This window comes from Zalophus californianus, chromosome 6 (genome assembly GCF_009762305.2).
Source record: "Zalophus californianus isolate mZalCal1 chromosome 6, mZalCal1.pri.v2, whole genome shotgun sequence".
Classification (NCBI taxonomy): Eukaryota; Metazoa; Chordata; class Mammalia; order Carnivora; family Otariidae; genus Zalophus; species Zalophus californianus.
In genome coordinates this window covers 106,622,516-106,640,459 of record NC_045600.1, presented here as the reverse complement: position 1 = coordinate 106,640,459, position 17,944 = coordinate 106,622,516, and the positions used below count along the sequence as shown (strand labels likewise).

General features: G+C 52.3%; 1 long non-coding RNA gene across 2 annotated transcripts; it reads right to left on the bottom strand.

Moving 5' to 3' along the window:
- Positions 1-664: 664 nt before the first annotated feature.
- Positions 665-14,653, bottom strand: LOC113908617. Of its 2 annotated transcripts, none has more exons than XR_003515548.1 (3): positions 14,523-14,653; positions 908-1,139; positions 665-804 (listed from the first exon to the last, which is right to left on the bottom strand). It is a non-coding gene; the product is annotated as an uncharacterized LOC113908617 (long non-coding RNA). The 2 variants fall into 2 exon arrangements; XR_003515549.2 differs by lacking the exon at positions 14,523-14,653 and adding an exon at positions 1,755-1,891.
- Between the last annotated feature and the right edge of the window lie 3,291 nt (positions 14,654-17,944).

The following is a 17,944-nucleotide window of genomic DNA, read 5'->3' as shown; positions in this document are numbered from 1 at the left end:
CAAGATATCCGTAGAGGCACAGAAGTGTCCCTTTCTTCCTCCCCCTCTCCTCCACACTCCCTCCTCCACCCAGCTCCCTCCCTAGAGTTTGAAGGCACTTAACCAGTTTATTCCCAGTTTGCTTGAATGGGGACTTAGGCTCCCCTCCTTCTGTGAAGAGACTCTGCTTTACAAATATATCTGACAGGATGGAAACAGGCTGGGAGCCCCTGCTCTGGAAGCATCTTTTCTCCGCTCCTAGAACCTAGACGATCTGGGGCCAGGATTGGCATCCCCTTGGTCTCCCCAAAACCACAAGCCTCTTGGATAGATGACACAGTCACTGCATGGCCTACATCTTAGTCCCTGGGGAAGATCTACTCATCATGAGGAACCCAGGGTCCTCAGAGAGAGGAGACAGGGATGGAGCAAGAAGCAAGGAGGAGGAGGAATGGGCTTGGGAGGGGGAACTGGGCACAGTAGGAAAATGGCACTGTGCTGGAGTGGCTTTAAAATGGGGACCCCATTTAATGACCTCTGTATTCTTCTCTAGTGGTTTTACTGCTGAGGGACTCTAATTCCCCATGAAAATGATGGCGTTGGAGTCCCTGGATGACCACCCTTACCACGCCCTAGCACGGTGCCACAGATACAGCCAGTTACAACTGTGGAGTGCAGTACATGCCTTCCCTTTACTAGGAGAGGAAAATGAGTCAGCGGAGGGCCTGCTGCCAGGATCTTACAGTCTAGGGGAGGCCAGACGCCCACTCACACCAGTGGGAAGGTGCTCAGGAGCCTGGATGGAATCAAAGGATGGTGCTTCTCCTGAAACGAGCGAAAGAGAGAGAAGGAACGCATGGGACCCCAGGCCGAGGGGCCAACATATACAAAGAAGAGGGACGCTTAAGAAATGGTAAGAGGAACTTACCAAAGTGGGAGGCAGATACCGAACAGGAAGAGTCAGCGAGGATCAGAAGTGAAGGGTCTGCATGTCAAGGGGGTGTGTTTGACTTTATCTTACAGGTGCAAGTTTTCAAGCAGAGTTATGACCAGTTCCAATTTGTGTTTTATCCAGATCTCTCAGTTTGTGAGCACTGTAGAGGATGGGTTGGAGGCAGGAGATTTTAGAGGCTTCAGGAGCAGGAAGTATCAATGCTTGACTAAAGTTAGAGCAAAGAGAAATATATTTACAATGCTTTCTTAAACAGGATGATGGGAACACAGTGTTAATGATCTTTTTTATATGTCAGTTCATTATGAAAAAGAAATTTTTTTTTAAGATTTTATTTATTTATTTATTTGACAGAGAGAGACAGCGAGAGAAGGAACACAAGCAGGGGGAGTGGGAGAGGGAGAAGCAGGCCCCTGGCCGAGCAGGGAGCCCAATGCGGGGCTCGATCCCAGGACCCCGGGATCACGACCTGAGCCGAACAAAAAGAAATTTTAAAATTAAAGTCAGTGAATACAAGCTCCAGGAGGGTAAAGATAGCAACAGCTAATAATGAAGATTCTTAGGCACTTAATACTGGTGCTTATTAGGCACTATTCCTAGGATTTTACACGTATACATATATTTAATCCTCACAGCCCTACGAGGTAGGTGTTACTCCCAAATTACTGATGAGGATAATGAAGTACAGAGAAGTTGATTATCTTGCCCAAGGTCACCCAGTCAGTAGGGTGTAAAGTTGGGATTCAGCGGTCACACCCTTAACCAGGGCTTGTTCGCCACGCGGGGCCTGTTCACCACCATATCCCCAGCACCTGGCACACACCAAATCTACTGTAAGTTTTCGTTGAATGAGCCCAGAGAGGTTCAGCAAGTTCTTTTAGGTCACACAGTCCTTCAAGGTGAGGCTCCCACGGGAGCCCGGTTGGCCGGCTCCTGGTCCAGCACTCCTTCCGCAGCCTGGCCACACCCCTTCTTCTCTCTCCTGTTTGTCGCCAGTCTCCATTCTCAGCTGTCCCAGGATCACCATGCTGGCAGCAGAGCCTGACTCAGCCAGACCAGCGGAACCAGGCAGGCGACCACACTCACGGCACCGGGTTGAGGACACAATCCAGGGGGAGGCGGGGCCGTACGTGGGGCGGGGCCGCACATGGGGCGGGGCTACACTGGGCGGGGTCTGTGGCAGGGCGGGGCTGACGCAGGCAGGGGCAGCATCGCCCGGAGAGCTGCAGGAAAGCTCCGCCTCCTGCTAGGGCCGCCCGGGCTCGCTACTGGGCTGCCTGCCGCACGCTCTCCGAGACCCAGCTCTTTGCGACCTGTTTTCCAACCCAAAATGGCAGTGCCCCCACAAGGGCCTAGGCCGGTGGACCCAGGAGGAGCTGCCCCAGGAGCCTTCCTGCACGAAGCGCCGGATGCCAGGGCCACCCAGACCCAAGGTTCTAGGCTCAGGGCCTGGAAATACCCCCCTACTAAAGCCGTGGCCTTCGGATCTTCAGTTTCCCTGTCTGTAAAGTGTGGCAATTGGTAGGGGCGTGACTTTCCACTGCTTGTGCCTTGGAGGCTTTGGGAGAGGAAACAGACCCCTCCCTGCCCACTCTAGCAAGGCTTCCAGTGGTTTTCCAATTGTGATACACAGACAGCATTAGCAGGATCCCCTGAGAACTTGTCAGAAGAGCAAATTCTCAAGACCCACCCCAGACCAACTGAACTCTGGAGCTTGGGTCCAGCAATCTGGTATAACCAGCCCTCCAGGTGATTCTGCTGCATGCTCAAATTTGAAAGCCATTATTAATCTGTTATTTCCCTGATTCTGGCTTAAATCACCATCTTTCTTGGGCACAGAGTATCATCAGTGGCTCCCTCCTGCCATAGAATCAAGCCCAAGCCCTTCTGTGATCCCAGGCCTTTCACAGCTCACCTTCCCACCGCACTCACCCCCTAGAACCACCACCAGCCCCTAGGACCCTCCTAGACAACTCAATAACTTGTCTACTTTTTTTTTTTTTTAGAGAGAGAGTGTGCGTGTGAGTGGGAAAAGGAGCAGAGGGAGAGGGAAAAGCAGACTCCAAGCTGACCATGCAGCCCGGCATGGGGCTCGATCTCAGGACCCAGAGATCATAACCTGAGCTGAAATCAAGAGTTGGCCCCTTAACTGACTGAGCCACCCAGGCGCAGCCCCCCCTACCCCCCAGAGCACATCCTGCATGTATTTTCAGGCCCTTGTAAATCCCTTTCTTTAGACCAAAACTCCCGAGTTTCTCCCTTCCAGGAAACTTTCCCAGAATGCCCAACTCTTGATGCCATTCTCCTGGGAGTTCTCAGTCTTTGCAGTCCTGCTCAGAGATAAGCATCGGTTGGTGTCTGGTTTTGTTATGGGTTAAATTGTATCCCCCACCAGCGCGCCCCCCCCCCCCGACCCCGGCCAAAATTTGTATGTTGAAACCCAACCCCTACCCCGTACCTCAGAATGTCACTCTATTTGAAAATAGGGCTTTTAAATAAGTGATTCGCTTAAAATGAGGCTGTCACTGGGGTCCCTAATCCAATATGATTGGTATCCTTATAAAAGAGGAAATTTGGACACACAGAGAGACACAGGGGTTGTGTGGCCACAGAGAAAAGACCATGTGAGAGACAGCAAGGAGGAGGCTGTCTCTAAAACACAGAGAGATGCCACGGAGGAAACCTACCCTGGGGCACCTTGATCTTAGACTTTCAGCCTCCAGAACTGTGAGAAGGTTAATTTCTATCGTTTAAGACCCCAGTCTGGTATTTTGTTATGGCCGCCCCAATAGACTAATACAGATTTTCAAGTGGTGAATGGCATTTTTCCCAAGGGGTCTCCCCTTTCTAAATCTTACTCCTCCTCAGGCCATGGTGGCAGGCTCTACCATACCCCCCTCGCATAATCCTGGGCCCTGAACAACAGCCAGTTAGCCGGTGGGGATCTCCGGCTCTCCCAGGGAAGCAGTGGGTGGACGCAAGCAAAGGCAGACGGAGGCTGTCTACTTCCTCTGTGTCCCAGCCTCACCAAAGGCTTCTGTTTCTCAGGGACAGTATGCTTAGCATTAAAGGGGCCCAGACACAAATGTTTTTGCAGAAGTAATTTCCAATTAGTGGATTCCACCTCCTTGTGCCCTGCCTCTCACCCCTTCCTCAACTCAAGACACACTGTGACAGGCACAACTTCTGTTAAAATGACCCACCTAGGAAACCAGAAACTGTGGTTCAGTCGTGGAAACCTGGGCTCCAGACCTGGCCCCTAATCTGCTGTGTGGCCCTGGCTTAGTCACACCCCTCTCTGGGCTCCAGGCTCGCCTATGAAAGGAAGAGCCTGGATGAGCAGACACCAAGCACTTCAGGAAGCAGGTAAGAGGCTCCAACTGAGCAGAGCAGAGGGTGGGGTGGGAGGCAGGCGAATCAGGTTGGAGGAGAGAGAAGCAGCTGAAATGTAGAGATCCTTGAAAACCACGCCGGGAGGTGGGAATTTCACGGATAGGCAGTGGGGAGCCAGGGCAAGCTTCTGAGCAGTAAGGGGGCCAAGCTGACCCTGGACAATGGCCCATGCCCCTGCCTTCCTAACTTCATTCCTGGCCACACTCCCCTTGTCGACTCCTGGCCTTCCTGTTCCTCCTACAACATTCTGAGCCCTTTTCCACCTCGTGGCCTTTACTGTTGCTGTTCCCTTTGCTAGGAAAGTAGAAGTCAAAGCAGCAGACCCTTCTAGCACTAATGTGCCGGGCACTGTCTAAACACTTCACCTATATTAATTCATTTACTCCTCTCCACGACCCGTAGATAGTTATCCCCATCATGGAGACGAGCAAACGGAGGCATAGAGAGGAGGGACTTGTCCAAGGCCTCACGGCAGTGGCAGAACTACGATCTGAAACTCTGGGATTCACTCTGATCCCGCTGGAATGGCTCCCGGCTCCCTTCACCACCCAGTATAAAGTCGCCCCCATACACACCTCACCCCTCTTACTTCCTGTGTTTTCATCAGAACGTTTGTGCCCCCTGATCTTTTGCATTCCTTTGTTGGTCCCTATTGTCAGAATTGTCCATCACATTGTGAGCTCCAGGGGAGGGGGGCGGGGCAGGACTTTCTCTCTTTTTAATTATTTAAATTCAATTTCGTTAACATATACGGTATTATTAGTTTCAGGGTAGAATTTAGGAATTCATCCGTTGCTCATTCCATCACGTGCCCTCCTTAATGCCCGTCACCCAGTTACCCCATCCCCCCACCCACCTCTCCCCAGGACTTTCTCTTGTTCACGGCCGCATGCCTAGCTCCCAGCACAGTGCCTGGCACAAAGTAGGGACTCAATAAAGGTTTGTCGAATGACTAAAGGAGCAGGGATGTGCGTGCGCAATGGGGAAGCTCAGCTCAAGCTTCAGTGGACCTCTAGCCTTTCCTGAGCCCCCAACCCCAAGAGAAAGGATGCCCCTCCTGCTTCGTGTTCCCCATCCCACCTCCCACACACGTGTGTCTCCCCACTGGACCATTCACCACCTAAAGACAGCAACCCTGTCATGTCGTCTTAATACAAATAACTAACACATTCTGTGAGTACCACGTGTCAGGCATTGTTCCAAGGTTTCAGCATGAACGCACTTGCCCTTTCTAAGGATCCTGTGAGATGTGTCCGGCTGTCCCCATTTCACAGGTAAGGAAACCGGGGCAGAGAGAAGTTAAGTACCTTGCCCACAGTCATAGGCCTAACGGAGGGCAAGTCCAGGATTTGCATTCGCGCCCTCCAGTCAGGGCCTCTTGTCCCCATGCAGCTGGTAGAGCTGCTCTCCCCAGGAGCTCTGGGTGGGCCTGGGGCCTGGCCAGAGCTCACGGGCTGGCCAGCACCTCTTCCTGACTACACACAGGCCTGCAGGGCCTCAGGGCTACTCTCGGAGCATCTCTGCATCTGAAGCCCAACGATGGAGGCTGTGCCCCTGAATCCACTGGGGTTCCCAGTACAGGCTGAGAGCTGGCAGGGCAGTGGTTTCTGGAATATATTAGCTTCCCATTGCTGCTGTAACAAATGGCCACAGACTTCCTAACGCAGATGTCTTACCTTCAGTTCCGGAGGTCAGAAATCTGCCATGGGTCTCTAAACTCAAGAGGTCAGCAAGTCCATGTTGCTCCTGGGCCCGCGAGGGAATAATCCATTTCCTTGCCTTTCCTAGCTCCCAGCGGCCTCCCGCACTCCCTGGTTCAGGACCTCTTCCTCCACCTTCAAAGCCAACAACAGCAGATCAAGTCCTTCTTACAACGCGCCCCTCCAGCCCCTCTCCCTTCCTCGGGCCTCTCTCTCCCCTCCTGCCTCTGTCTCCCATGCTTCAGGACCCTTGGGATCACCCTGGGCCCATCCAGATAACTGAAAATAATCTTTCCATCTTAAGATCAGCTGATAGTAACCTTAATTCCACCTGCAACCTGAATTCGCCATCTCCATGTAAACTAACAATTCACAGGTTCTGGGGATTAGGATGTCAACCTTTGGGGAAGATGTATGGGGAAGGGGGCGGCTTGATTCTGCCTACCACACAGGTGTTTCTCAGATTGTTCCTCAAAGCTCCCCATCCATAAATATCCAGGAGATCACTGGAGCATCTCCAAAGGCCTGACAGTGAGACAGCCTGGGCCCCGGTGTCCTCAAGGCCTCCAGTGCTGGGGCAGGTAGGAGGCAGGGGCCTCCCTCAGAGCAGCCCATCTGCAAGGAAGAGAACACAGGGGGGCCGGCCAAGGACTCACGGTTAAACCACTTGGCAAGAAGAAAGTTGCCCCTCAGAGCATTTTCACCTGTTATCAATAGCTCACCAGTCCTGAGCTGGAGGCCATGAAGAGACTCTTCTCCCCATTGTAAAGGGCAGGAAAGCGAGGCCTGGAGAAATGAGGCCACATGCCCAGTGTCTTGCATGTCGCCCACGTGCACACGCCCTGAATTGTCTCCTTCTTCTCCTGCAACCGCGTGTCTCACGATAAGATACTTGCCCCATCCAGGTGGCCAGTCCTTGAATTCAGATCAACGGGATCCTCCTTGCCTCCACTGTAATGTTTGGCTGGGCAAATTTTAAGAAAAAATCTGACACCTAAGAGAAACTGGAGGGGTTGCATGGGTCACGTCTGCCAAATCTTGGAGGTACATTTTTCCATTCCCTAATGGGGTTTTTTTGTTGTTGTTTTGTTTTTAAGATTTTATTTATTTGGGGCACCCAGGCGGCTCAGTCGTTAAGCATCTGCCTTCGGCTCAGGTCATGGTCCCAGGGTCCTGGGATCGAGCCCCGCATCGGGCTCCCTGCTCAGCGGGAAGCCTGCTTCTCCCTCTCCCACTCCCCCTGCTTGTGTTCCCTCTCTCGCTGTCTCTCTCTGTCAAATAAATAACTAAATAATCTTTAAAAAAAAAAGATTTTATTTATTTGACACAGAGAGAGAGAGAGAGAGAGAGCACGAGCAGGGGGAGGAACAGAAGGAGAAAGTCTCCCAGGAGCCTGATGCGGGGCTCGATCCCAGGACCCTGTGATCACGACTGGAGCAAAGGGCAGACACTTAACTGACTGAGCCACCCAGGCATCCCTCCATTCCCCAATGTTGAGGGACATTTCAGAGAAGCAAGGTGCCACATACACCAACACAACACTGCACACACATACTTCCATTCTCCCAAGAGGCCCAGAAAAGCCTGTGGTCCATCTGCAGCCAACCGGACTCTTCCTTTCTGGTCTGGACGTTTTTATTTCTTTTTCTTGCCTGACTACACTAGCTACAAACTCTAGTACAATGTTGAAAAAAATGGTGAGAGTGGACAGCTTTGTCCTGTCCCTGATCTTAAGAGGGAAAGCATTCGTCTTTTATCATGAAGGTAGGTGTGCATTTTTTACAGATGTCCTCAATCAGGTTGAGAAGTTCCCTCCTGTTTCTAATTTATTCAGAGTTTTCATTAGGAACGAATGTCAGACTTTGTTTTTGGGCACAGGCACCATTCTGAGTCCTGTAGAGCTCCACGTACTGTTCTTTCTGGTCTTTAGAGGTTCTTTCCTGGCCACAGGTAGCTTTCTCACACGTGTGCTGATCAATATGCAACCGATGACTAGAGGGAAATCTGACTTTACCCGTGTGGCTCCCTCTTCTCTAGTACCCTTCCCTGGGAACCTTGGCTTCCTTGGGCTCCCAGATCCATCTTCTCAACTCAAGGTGACTGCTGAGCTCTGCCTGGGTCACTGTCCCTTTGCTGTGGCCTGGAAAAGCTCTCCAGGCAGTAATCTGGGGGCAATCATAGCTCAGCTCATTTGTTTTCCATCACTGTCCTATATTGCCTGATAGCCAACATTTTGACAGTTACTGTTTCTTATATTTTGTCTGATTTTCCCCTTATTTTCGGGGGGCAAGGCAAATCCAGTTCCTGCTACCTGAAAGTGAAAGTGTCAGTAATCAGAATTGGAAATCCGAATTTGAAATTTAAACCAAAAAAAAAATGCTACTATTTAAAATAGCATTTAAAAATATTCAACACAGATAAACCTGGGCGTCTGGTGGCTCAGTTGGTTAAGTGTTCAACTCTTGATCTCAGCCCGAGGTCTTGAACTCAGGGTTGTGAGTTTAAGCCCCGCGTTGGGCTCCACACTGGGCATGAAGCCTACTTAAAAAAAAAAAAAAAAGGAGTGAAAATGACAAAATAGTGTGAAGAGGAAATGAAAGCATAGAGAAATAAGTGGAACGATACACCGTCTTCACGTATCAGAAAACTCAATATTGCTAAAATGTCAACTCTGTCCAAATTCACATATAGATCCGAAGTAAACCCAGCCGAAACCCCAGCAGGCAATTTTTAGTTGAAATTGACAAGTTGATTCTAAAATCTATAGGGAAGTGCAAAGGACCTAAAATAGCCAAAACAATTTTGGGGAGAAAAAAAAAAGCTGGAGGACTCACACTACCTGCCCTCAAGACTTACTATAAGGCTACAGTAACAAGGACAGTGTGGCATCACCCTCAAGATAGCCAGAGATCAGGGAAACAGAAGTGAGTCCAGAAATGACCCACATGTAAACAAACGTTCAATTGATTTTTGACAAAAGTTCCAAGACAATTGAGTGGAGAAACAAGAGTCTTTTCAACAAATTGTTCTGAGACTATTGGATATCTATATGCCAAACAAAACCACAAAAATCTTTCATCCATGCCTTGCACCAAATATAAAAACTAACTCAAAAAGGATCATAGACTTAAATGTAAAACCTAATACTGTGAAGAAACCTTAGAAGAAAACACAGGAGAAAATCTTCGTGACCTTGGATTAGGCAAAGATTTCTTAGGTAAGCACCAAACATGATTGACGCAAGGGAAAAAATTGACAAATTGGATTTGATCGATCAACATAAGAACTTTTGATCTTTGAAAGGCAGTGGTAAGAGAATAAAAAGATGAGCCACAGACTAGGAGAAAATACTTGCAAATCAGATATTTGATAAAGGACTTGTACCCAGAACATATATAGAACTTCTCATTACCAAACTTTGGTAATGAGAAAATTAACAACCCATTTAAAAATGGGCAAATGATTTGAACAGACAGTTCACCAAAGAAGATATACAGATGTCCAATAAGCAAATGAACAAATGTTCGATATCATTAGTCATTGGGGAAATGTAAACTAAAACCACAGTAAGATATCACCACACACCTATTAGAATGTCTAGAACCAGAAAGACCAGTTATATCAAGTGTTGATATGGAATAACTAGTATTTTCTCGTGCTGATGGTCGGAATGAAAAGGACCAACCGCGTCGGAAAACAGTTCGGCAGTCTCTCATAAAAGTTAAACGTACATCTACCGTGTGACTCGGTGTCCCATTCCTAGCGAGGTATTCACCCAAGAGTAATGAAAGCTTTCTGTTCAAAGACTATATGTGAATTTTCATAGCTGATTTATTTACAATAGTAAGAAACTGGAAACATCCCAAATGCGCATTAACAGATGAATGGATGAACAAGTTATGGGATATCCATTTGAAGGCATACTACTCCACAATAAAAGGGAATGAAAGGTTGATGTATACACGCCATGGATGAGTCTCCAAATAATTGCACTGAGTGCAAGGAGCCTCACGCACAAGAACATATATATACTGTCTGAGTCCACTTATATAAAATTCTTGAAAATGGAAACTAACGTATAATGACCTAAAGCAGCTCAGTGGTTGCCTCCTGGGGACTGAGGTGGGTGTGGGGAGAGAAGGAGAGAGGGAAGGATTTACCAAATGGCATGAGGAAACTTTTGGCAGTGATGGACATGTTCATTTTCTTGATTACGGTGATGGTTTCATGAGTGTAAACATACGTCAAAACTTATCATGTTGTACACTCTAAGTATGTGCAATTTATTGTATGTCAACCACATCTTAACAGAGCTGTTTTTAAACACAAGAGAAAGAAACACAGAGATCAGTCTGACCTGGACTCTGCTTCCAGGACCCTCGTGGGGGGTTGTAACCTAATCAAAGCCTGAGGCTGGAAAGGAGAAGCTGGAAGGGCAGAGTTTACGTCCAGAGCGAGGGTGGGAACAGGGCCGAAGACTCCAGCCTTCAGCGTTCCTGAAGTCACCCTCCCACGTGAGAGGCTGGCTCTGCCTTATCTCTAACGGCCTTCTCTCTCCAACATTCTTTCATCCTAAGAAGTTTCTAGCCAAAAAAGACTTCCTGAAATTGGGCAGGGACTGAGGAGGCAAGAACAATAGCAGAGCCCCACTATGGGACCAGGCGCTCTGCGCACAGGACTGGATTTAACCCTCCCATCACCCTGGAACGAGCTAGCTATCATGGTCCCGTTTTGCGAGGAAAGGGAAAACTGAGCCTGAGCAAGGTGACACGGCTGCCCCGAGGGTCGCAGCTGCCCAGACCCCCAGCCACAGCGGGCCTCTGGGGTGTTCACATGCAGGCAGGAGGACCCATGCTCGGCAGCGCCGTTGTGAGCCTTTTCTCAAGCCTGGGCACTCTTACTTTGGAGCTCCTGCCCACTCAATATGAGGCACATTCAGCCCACAGATCCTATAATGAATATGATTTTGATTTTGACTGTGTTTATTCATTTCATTTGCACTGTTCTTATTGTACCGTTCTTTTTCCCAGTTGCAAACATTTTCTTAAGCTCTTGCGTTCTCACGGCCAAGTGGCCCTATTGGCTGGGGAATCTTTTCAGGGTGTGTGGGGGGTACCGGCTTTGTGGACGAGGACTCGAAGACCCAGGTCTGGGCGTGCCTGGGTCCTGGGGGCAGTGCCGTCGGGAAGCGTGGTTTGCATGCGAGCTGTCTGTGCATACTCTCACTCCCCTGCCATTCCTGCATGACCTGGGGCACACTCTCCCACCTCCCTGAACCTCGGTTTCTTCTTCTGTGAAGTTGGGGTCGTAGTACCTACCTGACGCGGTCAAAGACTAGATAGTGCACGTTGGGCTGGACAGGGTTTAACGTCCCCTGCTGCGTGGAGACCTGCGAGACCTACTTCAGGAACAAGTATCTGAACAGATGCCAGGAATCCCGTCAGGTCAGCCATTTACCAGCCCCTGGACTCTGGGTGTGTTCCTTTAGAATCATCTTACCTTATCAAGTCACGAGTTCCTGAGTCACCCCCAGCCCCGCAGCCAGCTCCCCGGCTGTCCCCGCCGCCGTGCTTCCTGTAGCCCTCCTCCGCCCGCCGCACATTGTTCCCTCCCTGCCCCACCACATTCAGGGACATTTTGTCTCCCAGGGCCTGGCGACTGTGAGCCGCTGGGAACAGGAACTGCACGGAGGCCCCCAGTCATTTCTAGGAAGTCCACGTGGAAGGGAAGGGGACATGTCAAGCGGCGAGCCTATCTGCCCAGCCGAGACACCCAGCTTCCAGCCACCGCCCCGGACCTCCGACGTGAGGGGGAGATAACAAGATCGGAACAAGGGACGCCAGGCTGGCCGTGGGGCCCCCTCTGTGCCTCTGTAGTCGGAATGTTCACTCTTCTGGCAGGGTCCTGGCTGTGCCGTTAAGGGGGTTCTGGTTATGGAGAGGCCCAGGGGCCTAGGGGTGGGGCCGGGCAGCCTGAGCATTAGAGCAGGGAGAAGGGGGGGACATTGGCATTAGTGATTTATAGCGCATGTGTAAGTGCATTGATATTTTAACCATGGGTACGGACATGCCCATGCTTGCCAGCTGAAGGGCAGCCCTGCAGGATCAGGCCCCTCTGCCTACTCAGGTGCCACCCCCTTCCAGGAAGCCCTCTCTGATCCTACCACTCAGTATTGGTACTCTTTCCAGGGGCCAGGCTTATGCCCACCACAGCACTTGTCACACCACGATCCCCAATACCCATTCCCTCATCTGTCTGTCCCTTGAGATATTCTGGGGAAAAGAGCTCAGGCTGTCTTTTCCATCTCTACCTGCATGAAAGGGGCCACATTTTTTTTTTTTTTAATGAATAAAAAGCATCCCATAGGTTCAGAACCACTCAAGCCTGGGTTCAAAGGCCTCTCCTCTCATAGTTACGTGCTCTTTGGGATGTTTGTCAACTGCCTCGTGCCTCAGTGTCCTCCTCCAACACATGGGGTTAACGATGGCTGTCTGAAGCATCCGTTGGAACCATCTGGGTGAAGTGTCTTTCCCTCTCCTTTCACTAACCCTTGGATAAAACTTGAGCCACCCCTGCCACAGGCCCAGACAAAGGGGTAGCCTTGGCTTTCTGGATGGAGGTGAAGGATCTCCCGAGAGACCCCACCTGAACTTGGCTGCCGCACATCACCCACCCCGGGCCACCCCCACCCCAGCCCCCCACCCCCGCCTTGTGAACGCCGAGGCCTTAAATTGTGCTGTTCACTGTCATCGTAATGGGAGCAACTGACATTTACAAAGGCTCGGGGAGTCACAAGCCCTGACCGAATTTTCACATGTACCCTGTAACATCAGTAACAGGAGCCTCCCGTTGTACAGATGAGAAAATGGAGGCGCCAAGAGTCCCACGGCATGAACTACACAGACATGACTAAGGGTGCTTAGAGCTCCTGCCCACACACATTGGCATTTTGACCCGAAAGAAGCCCAGTGAATGGACCGGTGGGATTTCAGGCCAAAGGAGTGGCAGAAAAAACTGAGCAGATGACAAGGGGGCTTCCCCAGGCTTTTGAAACCTGATCCCACAGGTGCTCAGGCCCTCTCTACCTATAGTCAGACCTGGAAAAGCAAACCACACATCGTGCCTTTGCTGACTCCCTGGCTCTGGGAGGATCCCGGAGAAACTTGGCCCAGGGTCTGTACCGAGCTGGCTCTCCACCCTTCATTTTTATAAGTTCAGGCAGGAGAAAAGGCCGGGAGAAAAATCTGCTACTAATAAGGAAATCAATTAGCTGGTGTGCGTGTCACGAAATGCTTCAATAAAGATCTGCCTTTTGGGACTTTTTCCTCCCCCTTTAATTTTTTCCCCCCAAAGAGACCTGGCTGGGTCCAGAACGCATTTCCAGCGTCCTTCTGTCAGAGAGAGTCGACGCAGCTGCGTCTGGAGCTGATTACCAAAGGGATCTGCCCCGCCACCCTGCTGGCATCATGGGGTCAGCTGGGGTCCCCACCTCTGCCCGGCCTGCCCACGCCACATCCTGATCAACCAGGCTCCAAAGAGGCTTCACGGCCCTCTGACACGCAATGACACGCATACACACAAGTCTCTCCAGATTGCCCACACATAATCATGCACACACACGTCCACATACACACACAATCTCTCACAATCACAAACTCACAGACAGCCCAAACTGCACACAGACGCCCCCATAGCACAACCTACATATATGCACACACACACACACAATTGCACACATACTCACACTCAGCCCAAACACACATAGCCCCTGGTCTCCATACACATCCACAATCACGCACACATAGCCCACACACACGTACTCTCACACACACAATTACACCCACATACTCACCAGCCCCCACATCCAATCACATGCCTAGTCACACGCACACATAATTGCCCTCAATTTCATGCACAATCACACACCCATGTACTTGATGTGGGAACCCAAGAATAGGTGAGCTGGGACGCATCGTCAAACTCTTCAATTGCAACACCCTTTACCATATATCAGTAGGGAAACTGAGGCCCAGAGAGAAGGCGTGAATTGCACAGATGGCACCTCTCTACCCTTACCCATCCAATTAAAGGCATCTTGGGTTGAGAAATACTGACCCGGGGGTCAGGGCTGAGAGAAGGCGCGAGAGAGGAACTCATCTGGAACCCAGCCCCCAAAGAACTTCAGCCAAATCTTCTAATGAGGGAATGTAAAAATAATAATCAGGAAGGAATTCACAGAGCCCCATAATTCCCCGGACCGCTGCCCAGCCTTGAGAACAGCAGAGGCTAAGTGCAAAGACAGTGGCCTTATTGGGAACACAGATCAGGCTTCCTGAAACGTGGCTCTGCCATTCACCTTCTGGGTGACCAGGGCAAGGTACTTCATCTCTCAACTATAAAATGAGAATGAGGCTGACCTCACAGGGTCATGGGGAGGGATAACATGTTAGCGGCTCTGGAGCGTCCAGCACGGTGCCTGGCAGGTAGCGGCTACTCACCCAGTCTACTTCCTTTTCCCTCCAGTCCCTTACTCGGGTCCCTATTTCAATGAGTGACCTGGGTGAGTCCCTTCCCTCTCCAGGCCTCCCCCTTCAAGGGATCTCTGCTCTCCGTTGAAAGCTCGTGAGCAGCGCAGGCCTAGGTGGTAACCAAGGTGATAGCCCGGAACTTGCCCCTGAGCCCCCAGGCCTCCAGGTTTGAGGGGAGCGGGGCGCTTGCCCCTCAGAGAGACGGCCTGGAAGGGAACTCAGCCTTTGTCAGGCCCCCGCCCGGGTGAGGCTGGTATTTGAAATATTCTTCTGAACAGTTGAGAGACGCTGGGAGGTCTCAGGGCAAGCTGGGAGGAGGGATGCGGTTGCCTAGGAAACCATGTGTTTTCACTTTCCTGAGAGAGGGGAGCCTGAAGAGGAAGGGCCTGGGGTGCACACAAGCAGAGAGGAGTGGGGAGAATGTGTGCCCTTGGGGGGCAAGCTGAGGAGGAAGGAGGAAGCCCGCCCAGAGGAGGCTTGGTGAGAGGCTCCAAGGAAAAGTTTATGGGTCCCAAATGCCCGAGGGCAAGCGGCAGACCCAGAACCACCAAAGCACTTGCCAAAAATACAGATTCCCAGGCCCTGCCCAGAACTCGCTAAGTGGGAGGGCAGGAGGCTGGACAGGGAGATGGAAATCTGTGTTGTTACCCAGCTCCTGGCCTGGGAACACCGGGAGGATACGGGGGCGGCGGGGAGCGGGGGTGGGGGGGGAAGCATCCAATTGGGAAGAAGGAAAATGGGGCCAAGCCTGGCTCCTCTTGGGACCTGGGTGTCTTCATCCAGAAAAATAGGGTGGGAGGTAAGTGGAGCAAATGGAACCACAGACGTCTCCACAATTTCATTCCCTGGAGGCTGTGACAGGGAGGCAGCAACCTGGGCTTTTGCACAACGTGATCTCGGTGCAAATTCTAGTCTTCTCGGCCAAGTCCTTTGCCTGAGCCACAGTTTGCTTGCCTCTAAGATGGGCATAACGCCTATTATTATTTATCAATTTAATAAGGCAGTCAAGTAACAGGTTATATGAAACCTGCTCTCCTGTCCTTGCCTTGGGGTCTAAGAGCCTTCGCAATGTGGCCCTAACTCACCTCGTCATCTGCAGCTCCCCAGCCACCCCTACACCCTCCTGTGCTCTCTCCAGACTCCTCACATGGGCCTCTAGGCCTCTGCCTGTGCTGGGCTCTCTGCCTTCCTCCGCTCTACCTTCTTGCCTTTAACCACCCCAGACCGGCTCAAACACCCCTCCCTGGGTGTTCACAGCCAGGACTCCACAAGGCCTGTGCTTCCCCAGCCAAGCCCTTCGTTGCCCCTCAGCTCAGCATCCCCCCCTAGCTGCCAGAGGGCACTGGCAGAGGGCAAGGGGGCTGTTGAGTGGCTGCATGAAATCTGCGCTCAGACTCACCTTTCAGGTATCCCCTGCTGGGCCGACCTCCCTTAGAGTCTCAGAGAGCAGGTTATACCACCTCCCCGTCCCCCCCCCAGCCCCCCCCTCCACCAAGAGTCTTCACCTGCGAAGTCCTGGGTTACTCTGCCTGCAGCAGAGAGGGGGCAGAGAGCTGCCTTCCTGTCCTTTTCCCATGGATGAGGTTCTAGTCCCCCATCACTCAGGGGCTGAAGGTGGTATTTGGGTGGCACCGTGGAGGGGAAAAGTCCTATAAGCTGAGAAGAACAGAGCCTTCTAAGCAGAGGGAGCAACCAGATCTTGACCGGGGGATGAGGGGGTGGCTTTGGCCAGTCGTGTCCTTCCCGGGGCCCCAGTGTCTCTCCTATAAAATGGGGATGGGGCAATCTCCCAAAAAGGCCCTCCCGGCTCCAAGTTGGCCAGTTCCTCCCACGGCGGCTGCCAAGGGGGTGGTGAGGGCCTTTGGGGCGCCACCGCCAGCGACCCCGCCTCCCCCACCGCCGCCCTCTCGCACACTCTCCCAGGCCCCCGCGGGGCGGCGGGGGCGGGGGGGGGGCGGCAGCGCGGCTCGGCTCGGCGGGCCGCCCCCACCCCAGCGTCGCCCCCGGGGAGCCCGCAGGGAGCAGCGCGCCAGCGTGGAGCCGGGCGGGGGAGAGGCCGGCCAGCCGGGAGGCCGGGCGGCGGGAGACAGCGCGGAGACAGGGCGCGATAAGGCGGCGGCCGGCGGGCGGCCCCTCCCCGGCCGGCGCGGGATGACAGAAGCCGCCCTCAAACATCCGGCGGCGCGGGGAGGGCGGCGGGAGGGCTGGGGGGTGGTGCTCGGAGGTGCCCCCCGCCCCGGTCTCACCCCTGGAGCTCGCGATGGAGCAGCCCTGCCGCCCCACTGCCCGCAGGCTTTCGGGGGGAAGATGCTGGGTTCCAGGGAGCGATGCCAAGTGGGGTGCGGGGCAGGGGTGGAGGGGTGCGCTCCTTCTGTCCTGGGGGCTTCCCCAGCCCGAGGAGACGGTGCCGGTCTGGTTACCGGCACTTACTGACCACATACTGTGTGCCCAACAATTATGATCATTATTACCCTTTAAAATGGAAAGACAGAGAGACAGGCGGCGCGACTGGGCTAAGCCGCCGCCACCCCCCTGCCCCTGCAAGTGTCTCACTCCCTCCTACAACTTCTCACTCAACTTCTCTGGAGCCTGCAGTTGCTCAATATACGTACTTTAATCCTTTTGTATTTGTGTTTTTCTTTCATCCTTTTGTCTCCGTGTTTTCATTCATTAATACTGATTCATTCAACTCTACCAGGCACTTACTCCAGGCCAGGCACCGAGCCTGCTGTTGCAACGTGCGGAGGACACTGCGGAACTGGCCCCTGCCCCACACAGTAGCTCGCATTCTAAAGAGAAAGACACAGAAGGAACACCGTTAAAAACTTAATGACGGCTTGAGGAGGGTTTCACAAGGGGCATGGTGTGTAGAAAACAGAACTGCCATACTTTGGAGTGGGGGCGGGGGGGTGGTTCAGGGATGCTTCCTTTTGAAGGAAGGCAGTTTGCTCAGAGATCTGACTGCCGAGTAGACCCTGGGGCAGGGGGGCGAGGGTGTGGGTCATGAGGGAGCCGAAGGGGAGCCCTGCCTAGCAGAGAAGCTTGAAGCAAGCCTCTGTTCAGAGCGGAGCCCCAAAACACGAACGGGGAGGAGGCAGAGGGCTTCAGGACCAGGACGGTCAAGGTGGTCCATGGTAAGGGTGGCAGTGGGAAGGCAGAGAGCATTAGGAACTTGGGAGCACCTTGACCTGGGGATTTTTTTTTTTTTTAATGTTTCATTCATTTGACAGAGAGAGCGAGAGAGGGAACACAAGCAGGGGGAGTGGGAGAGGGAGAAGCAGGCTTCCCGCGGAGCAGGGAACCCGACCTGGGGATATTTTTAAGAGTCCTCTGGCCACTGTGTGGTGAGTGGACTTGAGGGTGGGGACAGAGCAGGGAGACCAGACAGGAAG